Below are 14,126 nucleotides of genomic sequence, written 5' to 3' on the forward strand. Positions count from 1 at the left end.
CGGGTGAATCACCTAAAATTTGCACCACAAATATTTCGTAAACAAAAATAAATATTGAAAATCTGCTTTCGTAGATATAAAGGTATGACAGCGGCTCATGAAATTAGTGGACACAATACGTTCAACTGCCTAAGGAAGTACGATTTTCAACACAAACTTGTTTTTCTTTTTTTTTTTTTAAATGGAAACCCCATTTTATTTTTAGCTCATTTGAAAGTACGGAAAAAAAATCATTAAGAATGGCGTTTGTTACATCGAAATACGTCACGTAGTTCTGAATTACAGTAAACCCTCGTTAACACAAACTCGCTTAAGATGAACACTTTGTTAACATGAACAAAATGTTGGTCCCGGCAGGGATGTATTATATCTTATAGAAAGTTTTATCGGTTAACGCGAATTTCGGTTACCACGAATTACGAACTGTTTCTTAGTCCGTTGCGTCATTAGATCTCATTTAACACGAACTTCCAAAGTTTTTCATATTTTTTTCTGTTGTTCCTCTACTAGGCTAGAAATCGCTCAACAATCTCTATCATCTTGTCAACAATCAACTTATACAGTATTGTAACCAACAGATTCTGATCAACAATGTGTTCAAATGTGTTTTCATATTCTTTAAAACGTAGCCAGTAGGAGTTTGATCCGAATTGACCGCTAGTTTTACGGAAGCTATGAGTACAGTTGACCATGAAGTTACCAGGCATTTGCGTTCCCGTCTGGAACAGCGCAATATACAGAAATGTTTCACCAGAAAATGATCTATTAGTACTTTTTTAAAAAGCTAACTTCTGTAGTACTGTGGTAGTGTTTTCTATGATGACATACATAATATGTATTGTAAATGGTTAATGTGTAGAAAGAACTGTATTACAACAATAAAATTTGAATCCCCGGTTAGCACGAATTATTTTAACACGAACTCTTGATTTTTCGATCCCTTGGGATTCTTATTAAAGAGGGTTTACTGTAATTGTAACGTGAATTTGAGCGTGAAGGCGCATCTTTTACTATGGTGTTGGCAGAGCGAAGCTCTGCCGTCGTGCATACGGTCTGCACGCTTCTGCTGCATTTTTCCTACACCCCCCCCCCCCCATAGATAAATATCATCTCTTCCTTTTCAGAGTTAAAAAAATATATATATTATTCTCTCAGAAACAGTTCTGCCGTACGTACACTAACGTATGGTTAATCTGTGTACCAACCCCGATCGGTAGCTAAGGAGTGCTTCAATTGTTTTTTTCCTTGCTCGTGACGTATCATGGGAACCAATCTTCAATCTCACACATGAGAAGTGTGTAATGCTCTGCTTAAACGAAGATTCATGAATGAAAAAGTTCGTTCTGTGTTCATTGTTCGTAACGAACATTGTAATCGAAGTTGAAATATGACAAATTTTCCTTCGCATGATTAATTTGCTTGTTATTTGATACGACTGCCATGAGTATCAAAATAGATACTCACTTGCTTTGCCAATTTTGCCACGAGTATCAAAGGTGATACTCACACATTGATGTTTATTTGCCACTGACAATCATTTCTGATACTCAGTTTTCGGTGTTTATTCACGTTAAACAGTTCTACAAATTTCAAGCTTTTAAACGATTGTTGTAGCGTTGCAGTATTACAATTCTACACTAAGATATATATAAATTTATATTACATTACTTTCTCATTAGTTTAACATTAAGGAGCAGAATTTTCAGCATAAAAATAGACTTCTATCATTGCTCTCAGAAGCGTAATGGCTTGGCACCACTGTTGTGTTCTCTTTACTGCGGAAAGCACAGATTGACTTCGTTGGTAGTTTCTTGGGGGTTCCTTTCTGTGTAGGATTATTGTAAATGAAGTGCTGAAAAATGGAAGACAAAGAAGCAGAAATAGTTAGGCAAATGTTAGATGAAGAAAGTGACATTGAAGGATTTTCCAGTGACACACAAAGTGACGACGTAATAGAGTGTGGTGATGATTCCGATTTGGACCCAACATATGTAGCTACAAGTGGAAGCGAAGACAGTAGTGATAATAGCGCCAATAGTCCTTGCACTACAGGAGCAGTGTTGCAACCTCCAGTAAACATTTATAACTCTGATACTGAATCAGATGATAATGGTAACCTTAGTCACGGCGATATTTTGACTTGGCATCCAGTAGACCAGGTTAGTGCTGCACGGTTTCTTTACAATCCCAACAATGAATCTGTTGGGGTTAATCCAGATCTCTTTGAAATTCTCATTGACGGAACTCCAGCAGATTTCTATGGTTTATTTTTGGACAATGATCTGATTGATTTGCTAGTTGTTGAAACTAACAAATATGCAAGGCAAAAAATTTCAAGTTCTAACAATTTGCCAAGACATTCTCGCTTGACTAAATGGATCGACACAGATCGAGAAGAAATGAGAAACTTTTTAGGTTTAGTTATGTGGATGGGACTTGTGCAGATGCCTAGTATCGCTTCATATTGGAAAAAGTCATTTCTGTTTGATAACAATGTACCAAAAATAATGTCAAGAAATAGATTTGAGGCTTTGTTACAAATGTTTCATTGTGCAGATAATGCAACAGCACAGCCTGGGAACAGATTGCACAAAATTGAAGGGCTCATACAAACACTGGTACAAAAGTTTACTCAATGTGTTATACCTGAAGAATTTATGTGCATTGATGAGTCTATTGTGCCTTTCTTAGGTCGTATTGTGTTCCACCAGTATATAAAAAACAAGAGGCACAGGTATGGTATCAAAATTTTCAAATTATGTTGTGCAGATTCTTATACTATTGCATACAAAATTTATGCGGGAAAAGAAGCCAAACCTGGAATGGCTGTATCATGTAAAGTTGTACTTGAGCTAGCCGAACCATATCTACATTTAGGTAGAACTCTGTATGCAGACAATTGGTACACTTCAATTGCACTGGCACATGAACTTTTACAAAAAAATACTCATTTGGTGGGAACTATGCGTTCCAATCGGAAGTATGTGCCAAGAGCAGTGACAACTAAAAAATTACAAAAAGGTGAGGTTATTGCTTTGAGAAGTTCAACGAAGGTAACTGTTCTCAAATGGAAAGACAGAAGAGACTTCCTGATGATTACTACAAAGCACGGGGATGAAGTACACGAAGTGCAGCAAAGAAGAGGACCAGTTTTAAAGCCAGCTGCTGTAGCTGATTACAATAAAGGCAAAATTTTGATTGACCTGGCCGATGAAATGAATTCATATTCAAGTGCATTACGAAGAAGCCTTAAATGGTATAGAAAAGTAGCCTTTGATATAATAATGGGAACAAGTGTAACCAACTCACTTTCTTTGTTCAAGAGGGTGACTGGAAGGAAGATGGAAATAACTTTCTTCAAACAATGTATTGTGATGGAACTTATCAAGAAACACACAATTGTGCCTTCTCCATCCCAGACGCAACAGAAGCAGCACAATCTTATTTCCTTAGCACCAAAACGCAGTAAATGCAATAATTGCTACAAGAATTTGGTTGCTGCTTCTGGAAGGAAAGAAGCTCAGAAAAAGTGCAAGCAAGTGAGCAAAAAATGTAACATTTGCAACATTTTTCTTTGTGCAGAGTGCTTCTTTGAGTTACATAAAGTGAAACAAAAGTAATATGTTTATGCTAACTGAAGACAACATTTTTTTTTGTTTACATAACAATTATCTGTTGAGAATTCTTTGTAATTTCAACCAGCATTTGGAACTGAGTATCATTATAATTATATAAGCAAAAACAAATCTAATTTTTGTTACAGATTCTTGAAAAAAGTGATTGTTCATTTGTGAAATCGCATTTTTTATGTAAAAATCGTCTCCTGAAATATCTAAATTGTACTAAATGTGTAAACAGTTTTCATCATACCCAATTTTTGTGAGTATCAATTTTGATACTTATGGCAATACAGTAAAAATTTTATCTCGGTTGCCACGAATATCAAAATTGATACACGCCAATTATGATGTAATTATAATTAGTAATAAAGTTACATTATAATTTATTTGCTTCTAAGATTATTTTCAACAAAATAAAACAAAAAAAACATCGTGGCAAGGGTGAGTCAAAACCTGATTTCATTGTGGCAGTCAACCTGTTAAAATTGCGAATATTTGTAGTGATGCATTTTGTGGGAACGTGTCGTATTTCACAGCAGGTATGGATTAATCAACCACAGACAGAAAAAAATGCACAATGCCTGATTTGTCGTGCACTCTACTTCATAAAAAATCCACAATTTTGTTGTTTCTAACACCAGACAATTATCTGATACGAAATGTAGGACCACGCTTTTGCATTGAAGCATGCATTTCTACATCTATGTGAACCTAGCAACAAGATGTGAAAGAACAGTGTTGTAATATGCAGATATGAAGAACTACGAACACAAATTGTTCGAAACAACTGTGAGGAACAGACAAATAGAAAAGAGTTTATGCACATACCTAATGCTAATATAAAGTAGTAATATTTTTACCAGACCTGCTACATTTTTAAAGATTCAGAATGGAATTAATGTTGCTGTATTATAAATATACTGACAAATGGATTATTATAGCGTGAATGACAGACATTCAAAGTCTTTGAAAAATAAAAATGTTCGTCTTTTGGGTCGGATGATTGTGTTATTCCCTGTCTGATCTGTTACTCAAATCTTTGAAGATTTATATTTTGTAACATTAGATTTCAATGTATTCTTAGCTTTTGAAGATGGAAATGTTAGTTAATTAAATAACTTACGGCTTGTACAAAACAAAATTTCTTATTTAGGTATAATATTATTTGTTCATCTATAACATTGAAGCAGTTGTGCATTCAAGAGGTAATAATACTATCCTGACATTTATTATTGGGTGTGACTTGCTCGGAAGCTAATATACAGTAGTTGATATTAAGACGTTAATCCAAATTGATGTATTGTCTTCGGATGAAAAGTTTCGGTGGCTTAGATCTGTTATTACATTGAATCAAGGTGTTCTGAATTCGATTCAGAGGTTCATATTCTAATTTAAACTGTAGGTCGAATATTGAATAAAAAGACGAACTTAAACGGGAAAGAAGGTTATTCAGAATTACGTACAACTGGGAAATGAATAGGCTTATCTAAAATTTATTTCATACACTATGATCGTGTTAATAATTTGCGAATAGACTCATTATACATGACACGAAGAAAACACTTCAATTACTGATATTTCTATGATCCTACACAGAATACATTATTTCTGACCTGGAATAAAGGAAACGCCAATTGTGAATGTCGACATGAACGGCATGTGCCATTAAGGTTTGGCTGTGTCTTTGGCCCCCGCTAACAAAGCAATCTTTGAAATTTCTTTACTTTCGAAGACCTAAAAATTCGGTAAGAAAATATATCTGCTTAGAATTCCTTCTAGAACATTCAGGCGAATCTTCGTGTGGTTTGATTTCCCTGGTGTCTAGAGACTTACATAGCCACAAAACTATTGCAAATATCTAGACAACAACAAAAGTAAACCACACGAGGACTCACGTGAATGCTCTGGAAGGAATTCGAAGCAAATATAATTTCTCAGATTTTCGAATATCATAGCGCTTTATAAAAGTAAACGAAACTTCGAAAACGGCTTTGTTGGCGTCGGCAAATGGTCCAGCTTAGTCTTAAGTACTTCTCTAAATTATCACCCATTTTTTCCATAACTTAGTTATGAACTTTGTCAAAAGGTGTCCGAAAGAAAAACCTATACTTACACCTATATAGGCTTATGGAGATTTTGTTGGAATTGGAGATTGTGAGGAGATGAGAGTAATCTCTTTTTTAACTCAGTCCCGTCTCGAATTTTGAGACGAGTTGCGTATTTTAAAACTTGAGACGACAATGAGTCCAAACATTTCGACACTTTTTGAGACGAGATCGACAAGAGCCACTCTCTCTTTCTCTCTTGTAAGAAAATCTAATGATTAATAATTCAAATAATTAATATCCCTAATTCATAGCTACGTGAAGTCAATGCTGTTCACATTTCCTGTAAACCCACGTTTACGGATATAACGGAAGAGAAAGCGTTAAGTATACAAGTCTTATTTAAATAAGGTGTTTATTGACCCTGCATTAGATTTTAAAATCATCTTAAGCGCTAGAACCTTTAGATTCCGCCATTGGTGTATGAAGAGGGGAAATTTTGAGAAAATAAAAATTGTTACGTGAAAGCAATAAATAATTCGGATAAACCAAAGTGATAAATGCAAACTCCTCGTAAAATGACATCAGATAACCATTCTTGTCTTTGAATAACTCTTAAAACGAAACCATGTTCCCTAAAATCACACCTTTATAATTCCAACCCCTCGAAAAAATCCTGCGTATGCTAGTAGATTTCGCATGTAGTCTTCTGCATTGAAATAAAAACCACACACATTTTGTATGTTTTACGACATAAAGATGTCGTGTATTGACATCTTTACGCTTGCACTCACGAATCCTCTGGTCACAAAGCGACGAATCTTTTGGAAAATAGCCGGTCCCCTTGGCAGAGTGGTCAGAAAATCTTCGCAAAAATAAAGCAAATCAATCAATCAATCAAACAAACCTTCGGAAAATAATTGTAAGAAATGTTTGTATCTTTGAACATATGACTGTCAGCAACAGCAGAAGCTAGTAATATTATAACTTGGCCATTTGCATATTAACAAAACAGCTTAGTGTATTTATAAGCACAATACAACTTTTCCCATGTGTAAGAACTGGTTATGAATTGTTGATATGGAATACGGCTTGAATGCTGAAAAAGCCACATCAAATTTCATAATGTGATCTGGCTACAGGTAAATCACAATTTTGAAAGTATTATACGAGACTTGTATATTCAGAGAAAACAATTAAGCGCTCTTTTATGATACAACAGAAATAAGTAAAAATACCAGTAATGTATTTTTATGCAGTTGAAAAATTGAGTTATAAGGCCATTCATTCCTTTTTTAGAAATGAAGTATTAATTTCAAAATTACGTAATACTATTATATTTTTTTCACGATTCAATAACTAATCATGTTACAAATTATTCATAAATTACCACGTAATTATTTCTACCAGTTTTCACTAAAATATACATATATTTAATTTTTTCGAATTAAGTGAATCATACGATGTTTCATGCCAATATCATGTTACGTGATACAATTAAAGTGACTGAGATAATCAGAATCAGCAAAATACAAATATGAAAAGAAAAGGTTTCGGCTACCGGATTCGAACTTACAACCTTGAGATTATAAAGCAAAAAGCGATACCACTGGGCTAATTTGCCACAACAACACATGTGTGTTATGAATGATACATATATTTTCTATTGTTTTTAGGTTTGAACTAGGAATCGAAATTCACTGATTTAACAACTTACAATTGATTTCAGTTACGAAATTTTTCTTTGCACGTTATTTTGTTTAATGTGTGATACTAATTGTGTAAAACTATTGCTCAAAACATTAATTCAGAACATCTATAATGCTGATGCTTGGCCTCGGATTGCACATTAGATAGCTTGCACATCTATCTGAAAATAAGCAATTTGAACCCCCTTAAAGTGAAAATCTCTAAAGATTTTTAGTAATTACGAATCATAAATGACCTGTCACATCAAGATATAAGCATTTCTGTGCTCTATTTCAAGTTTTCACTTTGTGCTCTTTTTTGATATGTGGATAATACAACACTTCTACGAGTACTTTCGGGGGTTAGATTCACTGGATCCCACGATTCGTCATCACATCGCATGCATTTTGAGTAAACAAACTTACGCCCCAACCTGGTATAATTCTAATAACCTTGCAGTGTACTTTGTAACACCCTTGCTTTATTTGATAAATCAATTAGAAGGAAAGAAAAATGTATAAGTTGGAAAGTTTAAAAGTTGAAGACATAAAGATTTGTCATGACCAAACGAGAAGAGCTGATTGTCCCGATGTAATGAAAATTATAACTCAAATAAATGAACGCCAATTAAAAATTAGAAAGATGTTAAGGTACTAACCTTTACGTATGTAACTTATGCCGGAATGCTAAAAATTTATATTTTTTTAATGTACAAATATTTGTTAACTCAGAAAGATGCATCAGAACCTTTTAGATAATTTGTCAAAACTTACTTATATATAAACTACACATTTTATTGTAACCCGCAGTTGTTCTTAAGCAGAACGCATTGTCTGCAGAATAGTAATATGTTTGTAACGACACAGGAATGGCGTTAAAAGGAAGATATGTATGTTACGACACACGAATCAACTTGTGAGAATGTTTGTTCCAAGCGTCAACTTCACGTTACAATTACTTGAGAACTACTTGACGTATTTCGGTGTAACAAACGCCATTCTTAATGATGTTTTCCGTACTTTCAAATAAGCTGAAAATAAAATGGGGGTTCTATTTTTAAAAAAACTAAGTTTGTGTTGAAAATCGTACTTCCTTAGGTAGTTGAACGTATTGTGTCCAGTAATTTCAGAGCGCCCATCTGACCTTTATATCTACGAAAGCCGTTTTTCAATATTTATTTTTGTTTACGAAATATAAGATGCCTGTATGCAAGATATTTCTTTCACACTCAAGAAAACTCGGCTCACAATCACAGAATGGTTACGCGATATATCTTGCACATCAACGTAACGCTTTGATTTTTAATTGTCCTTACGGAAATTTCTGCAGGCGCCAAAGCTGATCATTTAATCATCATCCTGTTCAATTACAGGACAACGTTGCTGCCACCTAGCGGTAAACGTGCTCATTACAATCATTAGCCACTCTCAAAAGGGAGATGATGCTGTACTATTTAGGTTCATTAGGAGATGAGGTGTTGCTGCTTCATTATCGCAGAATTTAATTTTAAACGTTATCTCGCTGCCCGTCTCAATCTCTCGATCAAAGCAAAACGCGCTGGCACATGTTACAACGCTTCTAAATAAACTTCCAAGAAGAGTAAGTCATCTGCGTTAACACTTAAATGGTATGGCCAAATAATAGAGGCTCCCTTGGTGAGGTACGGTAGGTTCATTTATTGACAGAGTAAAGTTTTAAACCCAAACACACACACATACAGAAGTATAGCAATGCCCCAAAACATTACATTGCAGTTGTATATAACTTATCATTGGATTTTTGAGTTCGTTCATTTTTTAAATATATTTTGTCAAATGTTTAGTGTGTCATAGACAACCAGTAACAGAAGGACAAGTCGACAAACTAACCTGTAATGTCAACCTGGCAACAATATTTACAAATAATACAATATTCAATTTGCAAAACATACAATATTCGCAGGCCCATGGCCAGATTATTTCCAGAAGTCTGATCAAATCATATTTTGGTTCTTTAGTCTGAACTGTAGATGTCTTATATAATCACGATATAAACTTTATTACATATAACTTATATATATTTATTATTATCTAAAAGCAAACGGTAGAACATGTTGAAGGTTACAACTAAGAATTATGTGGGGTATTGTTGTTTCTCTTCATTTCCTATGTGGCACTGGTGCGACATTCATTATATGTAATTCGTGTGCTCAATATCGAACTATTATTTTTACCTATGAAACTGGCAATTGTTAATCATATTCAATAACATGATTGTGTTTTGTTTACTTTTCATTTAATTACGACGTTGTACTGAATTTACATTGTTTTATGTAAAACAATGTAAATTAACGTCTGACTACCAGGCGAGAGACCTGGGTTCGATCCCCGGCGGGGGAGAACCGGTACTTTTTTCCACCTGTTCAAGCGGCTCCGGCGCCCACCCAGCGTCATATAAAGTGAGTACCGGAAAGTAACTTTGGCGAAACTCAAGAGAAAGTCATGATTTGTGCCCGCATAATTTGAGCGTCTCTCATTACAGCACACGGGAAGAATCGCTCAAATGCCACCAGGGTTGCCATGTCCCGGCGAAGCAAACCAGCGGCAACACTGTCCGTGAAGCAATCAATCGAAACTTGGTTTCATTCATGGCGGTGCTCTCGGCCACAAGGAAGAGAGTGAGTTGAGGATTCAGGTGGACGAGGAAACACTGCGCACCTTCCTCAAGCGACAAACCTGGCAACGTTGCTTCGTATTGATCCTGCAACATTGCAACGGCTGGTCCTCCCTGGGAGAGAACACAGGATCGCGAAGGAAAGTCAATAATACCTGCGCGATTCTCCGCTCCACGGCAGCACTTTCGCTACGCTCTTCGAAATTCAAGGTTTATCGCTGGCCCGAGCTTCAAAAAATGGTGTTTTAACAATTTCCTATCATGCTAGCGTCGTTCCTGGTAATTTATTTCTAGTTTTTTTTCCGCCATGGGGTGCTCTTTTAGCGAAGGGAATCGAAGAAAGAGCGGGAAGTCGCTTCAGCTTTGAACATATAATGATCACTAACTCCATCTGTTGGCGAGTTTGTGAAACGCATGCTTGCAACGGTTCCCTTAAGTTTTTCTTGATTGTCTTGAAAAGGAAAACAAAGTGGAATGACGAGATACAAGGAGGCATTTAATTAATTGTCTGTTTTCCTTCCGCTTTTATTAATTTGGTCTGTTCTACTGAAACGGAAATTTGATATTTTGCTATTCATTCTGGACTAATTTCAGGTACGCTAATTTATATAACTTTTGCTTAACCCGCCCCCAATATTTCCATCAATCTGTCTGAAGGATAATAATAAGGATAACATGATAGTACAGGCTAATGAAAAACAGTAACATGAGGATTACATTGCGATAAAAATATTCTACAAGTCGGTTTGGTGGGCGTGCGCATGAAATGGTCGATCTTCGGACTCCTCACCGAAGTTCAGGGTCCGAATTTGTTGTTGAATTTCTTTTTATGACCACTTGATGCACAGATAGGCTAATCAGGACTGCACCTTTGGTTTAAAGTGGGATCCGAATCACCATGTGACTCCACCGGGTATTGAACCCGGGCGGGACCCCTTGATTACAAGGCTACGACGTTACCACTACGCCATCGGGGAGGCCCAGGTCAGTGTTCGAGTCCATGAATCGGTTATTTTTCAGTGTCCCTTCATCAATTTCATCCATCATGCTGGTCGTCGCGATTAGCCAAAAGTAGAAGATAAGCGACGCTAAATAACAACAATACAAATGCGATCTCGAACGTCTATGGAAGTGATCTGATCAGCACCACGCTCCGCCCATCGTCACCCCACGGTACCCCTTTATTAGGAGGCTGGTTGAACTCAGAGTCGCTTTATGCAGCCGCAAGGTCGGAAAAAATCGCCCACTCCGGGGAATTGATCACGGGTCTCCCGCGTAACAGTCAGACGCCGTACCCAGTAGGCCACCGCGGCCCCGCCTCTGCCTGTGCCTAGATTAAAATACATGAACAGAACCGAACACTAGCAACATATCCATTTCTATACTCCAATTTTTTCCATTACGCAAGCCCCACTTCCGTCCTCATCAAACCCTGTATTGCCCTTGCAGCATTCATCCTCCGTAAGCACGCACCCTGCGACAGCCATATCACAAATCTCGCTTCCTTTGTTCACACATCACTGCAAAGCCTTTGTGCACGTCTCCTGTGACAAAGGAAGGAATGGACAAAGGGCAACTCAGATATCAAAGGCCCTTCATCTCTTGTATTGCCAGATTGCACAACGAGACTTAGGTATTGATTTAAAGTTGTTACCAGGTCCCCAGCAACGAGGAAACTCCATCATAATCTGATATATTATGTACGGCGCGTCGGTCAAATAACGGCGGGCGGGTAGAACCGGTCAGATCGTGAGAGTAACCGCTAAATGCAGATATCTCCAGTTTTCGTAGCCTATCACTGGAGCAGCAGTGTTTGAAGTTAAGAATGTGTAGAGGGGTAGGGAATTTCAGTTCAACTTATTTTCAGATCTTTAATACTTTCCGTCACATGTAATACTTTGGCTCAGCTGGGGACACTTCAATATAAAGTATATACCGTTGATCTAAGAACGTGTCTACATGGCGTCATGTTTTTATTTTTACAGAGGAGAACAGGTGCAGTAGTAAAATGGCTCTCATCTAGGCAATCCAAGGCACCTGGAAATCCCTTGGGTAAGGATGTATACTTATACTTCTCCTTCTCCCCTCTCAAAATAGGTACTAGCTACACTGGAGAGTTAAACAAACTAAATGAGTAGTCACGTGAAGTTGACACAACCACATAATCAAAATTAAAAAACAAGTATGCCAATATAATAATTTGTGCACACATGGTTTAGCAGGAATTTATAATTGAAAATAATTGGGCCAACTTTACACTAGAGGAGAGTGCACAAATTATGAACTAAAGATTGTGCATTGGTTTTGATCAGTTTCGGTCAAATGGTTGGGCTAGTGTTCCTGCCAAACAATATGTGCACAAATTCTGACATAGCGTGCACAAATTATGAATTAAATATTGGCATACTTGTGTTTTTTGTTTTCTTCACGTGAGCTAAACGAAAACTAATAATAATTTTTTTTCACGGAATGTGTATTAATAAAAAATAATTGACTAATGTCCATCATGATAATGCGTCGCTTGGCAATGCTTAAGACTAATTTAACGGCAGATAACACAGACAATGTCGTACTAATTACAGAAAATGCCTTCCGGGATCAAAAGAGCAACAAAACAATTCTCCTGTCAAGAGAAATGCTCCGCCAAATTCGTAATAATGACTAAGTAATGTTGTGGCCTCTAGCGGTAGATAGCATAAATAGATTCAGAAGTCAAACTGATAACGCTAACGAGCCACTTGTAATTAACAGAATTTTCCAAAGTTGTAATTGTTTAAATAAAAGAATGCTCTTCCTCTTTTCTTATTGGTTGCTTTATTTTCGTAAGTACAGAGATTGCATCAGTCAGGCTCAAAATATTTCAGAGTACTGGAGAAACATGTTCAGGATCGCGATATGTTCCATAAGAGATGGTTACTTTTACCCAAACGGCTAGTTTCATAGCATAGCAATTAGAAAATCTTTTTTCTACCCGTGCATACTGTTTTCAACCTACAGTCCAGCAGAATTAACTTGAGACAAATGGCCGCTGTGTGAGTGATGCAACTGCGCTCGAATTGGATAGAGCGAGGGACTTCCCGCTGTAACGTGCCAACGGAAACTCTAGAGTAGAGTTTGTAGAGTTTCCGTTGGCCCGTTACAGCAGGAAGTCCCTCGCTCTATCCAATTCGAGCGCAGTTGCATCACTCACACAGCGGCCATTCTCTCAAGTTAATTCTGCCGGACTGTAGGAGTCAATTCATTCTTTCTTTTCTACTAAAAGAAAATATCCGTGTTCAGTAATGCTGCACAATAAGAACGTTAATGCTAGGAGTTACTTTCTTTCACCATAAACGTTAAGGGTTCCTTTCCTTATATTCATCCAGGTGATATCTCCATTAGTACATTACATTAGGATACGTTAATTATTTCACAGTATAATGAATATCAGCCTGTGTAAAATCCAACACTTCCGCCATGAATTTCTGTGTGTCTGTGTTGGCATTTCTATTTGTTTTTACGAGTTAATATTATGGGGAAGTGACAGCTGAGATAATTTCAGTTCAGAACTAATGTTTTCCAGAAAGCAAAGTCAGACAGACCATGCTTCATTATTTACAATGGTGACTTTTGATGAAGATTGAAAAATATAGTTATATTGCTATCTTAGAACATTTTTGAAGAGAGTTTGAAAATGCGAGTTGGGGCTTTACACGTTTCTGGAAGAAAACGTGTTGGTGCTGGCATGTCTCTTGTCTTTATGCACTGACGGTTTCAGGATTCGTGAACAAGGGGTACGATAAGCAAAATAGCGCCCCCCCCCCCGTACTTATACAGAATGAAAATCGATTACACAGTATCACACCGTCTTTTATATATTACAATACCTCTACCAATTGACGTGACTAATGTACAATTTACTGCAGAAGCGAAGCAAGTGCAAAAGCAAACCTATTTTTGTTCACATTGAATTTCAATAAATTTAAAATTTCCTGCTTTTCCGTTGATAATTTTGTATAATAAAATTTGCTAATGGATTTCTCTTCTAGTACTTTAGAATGTATTATACCACAGGCGCAAACACGAATTTTTGTCTGGGGGGGCAAATGCCAGGATAAACGTACCAATAATAATAATGCTA

The 14,126-nt window shown here is 36.6% G+C and overlaps 1 protein-coding gene across 10 annotated transcripts in view; it reads right to left on the reverse strand.

The window, feature by feature from the left end:
• LOC145998727 (voltage-gated inwardly rectifying potassium channel KCNH6-like) overlaps nucleotides 1-14,126 on the reverse strand; it is a 1,156,077-nt gene that overhangs the window by 319,044 nt on the left and 822,907 nt on the right. The gene's annotated exons all lie outside the window — the stretch shown is intronic.

This window comes from Lepisma saccharinum, chromosome 14 (genome assembly GCF_977018435.1).
Source record: "Lepisma saccharinum chromosome 14, izLepSacc3.1, whole genome shotgun sequence".
NCBI lineage: Eukaryota > Metazoa > Arthropoda > Insecta > Zygentoma > Lepismatidae > Lepisma > Lepisma saccharinum.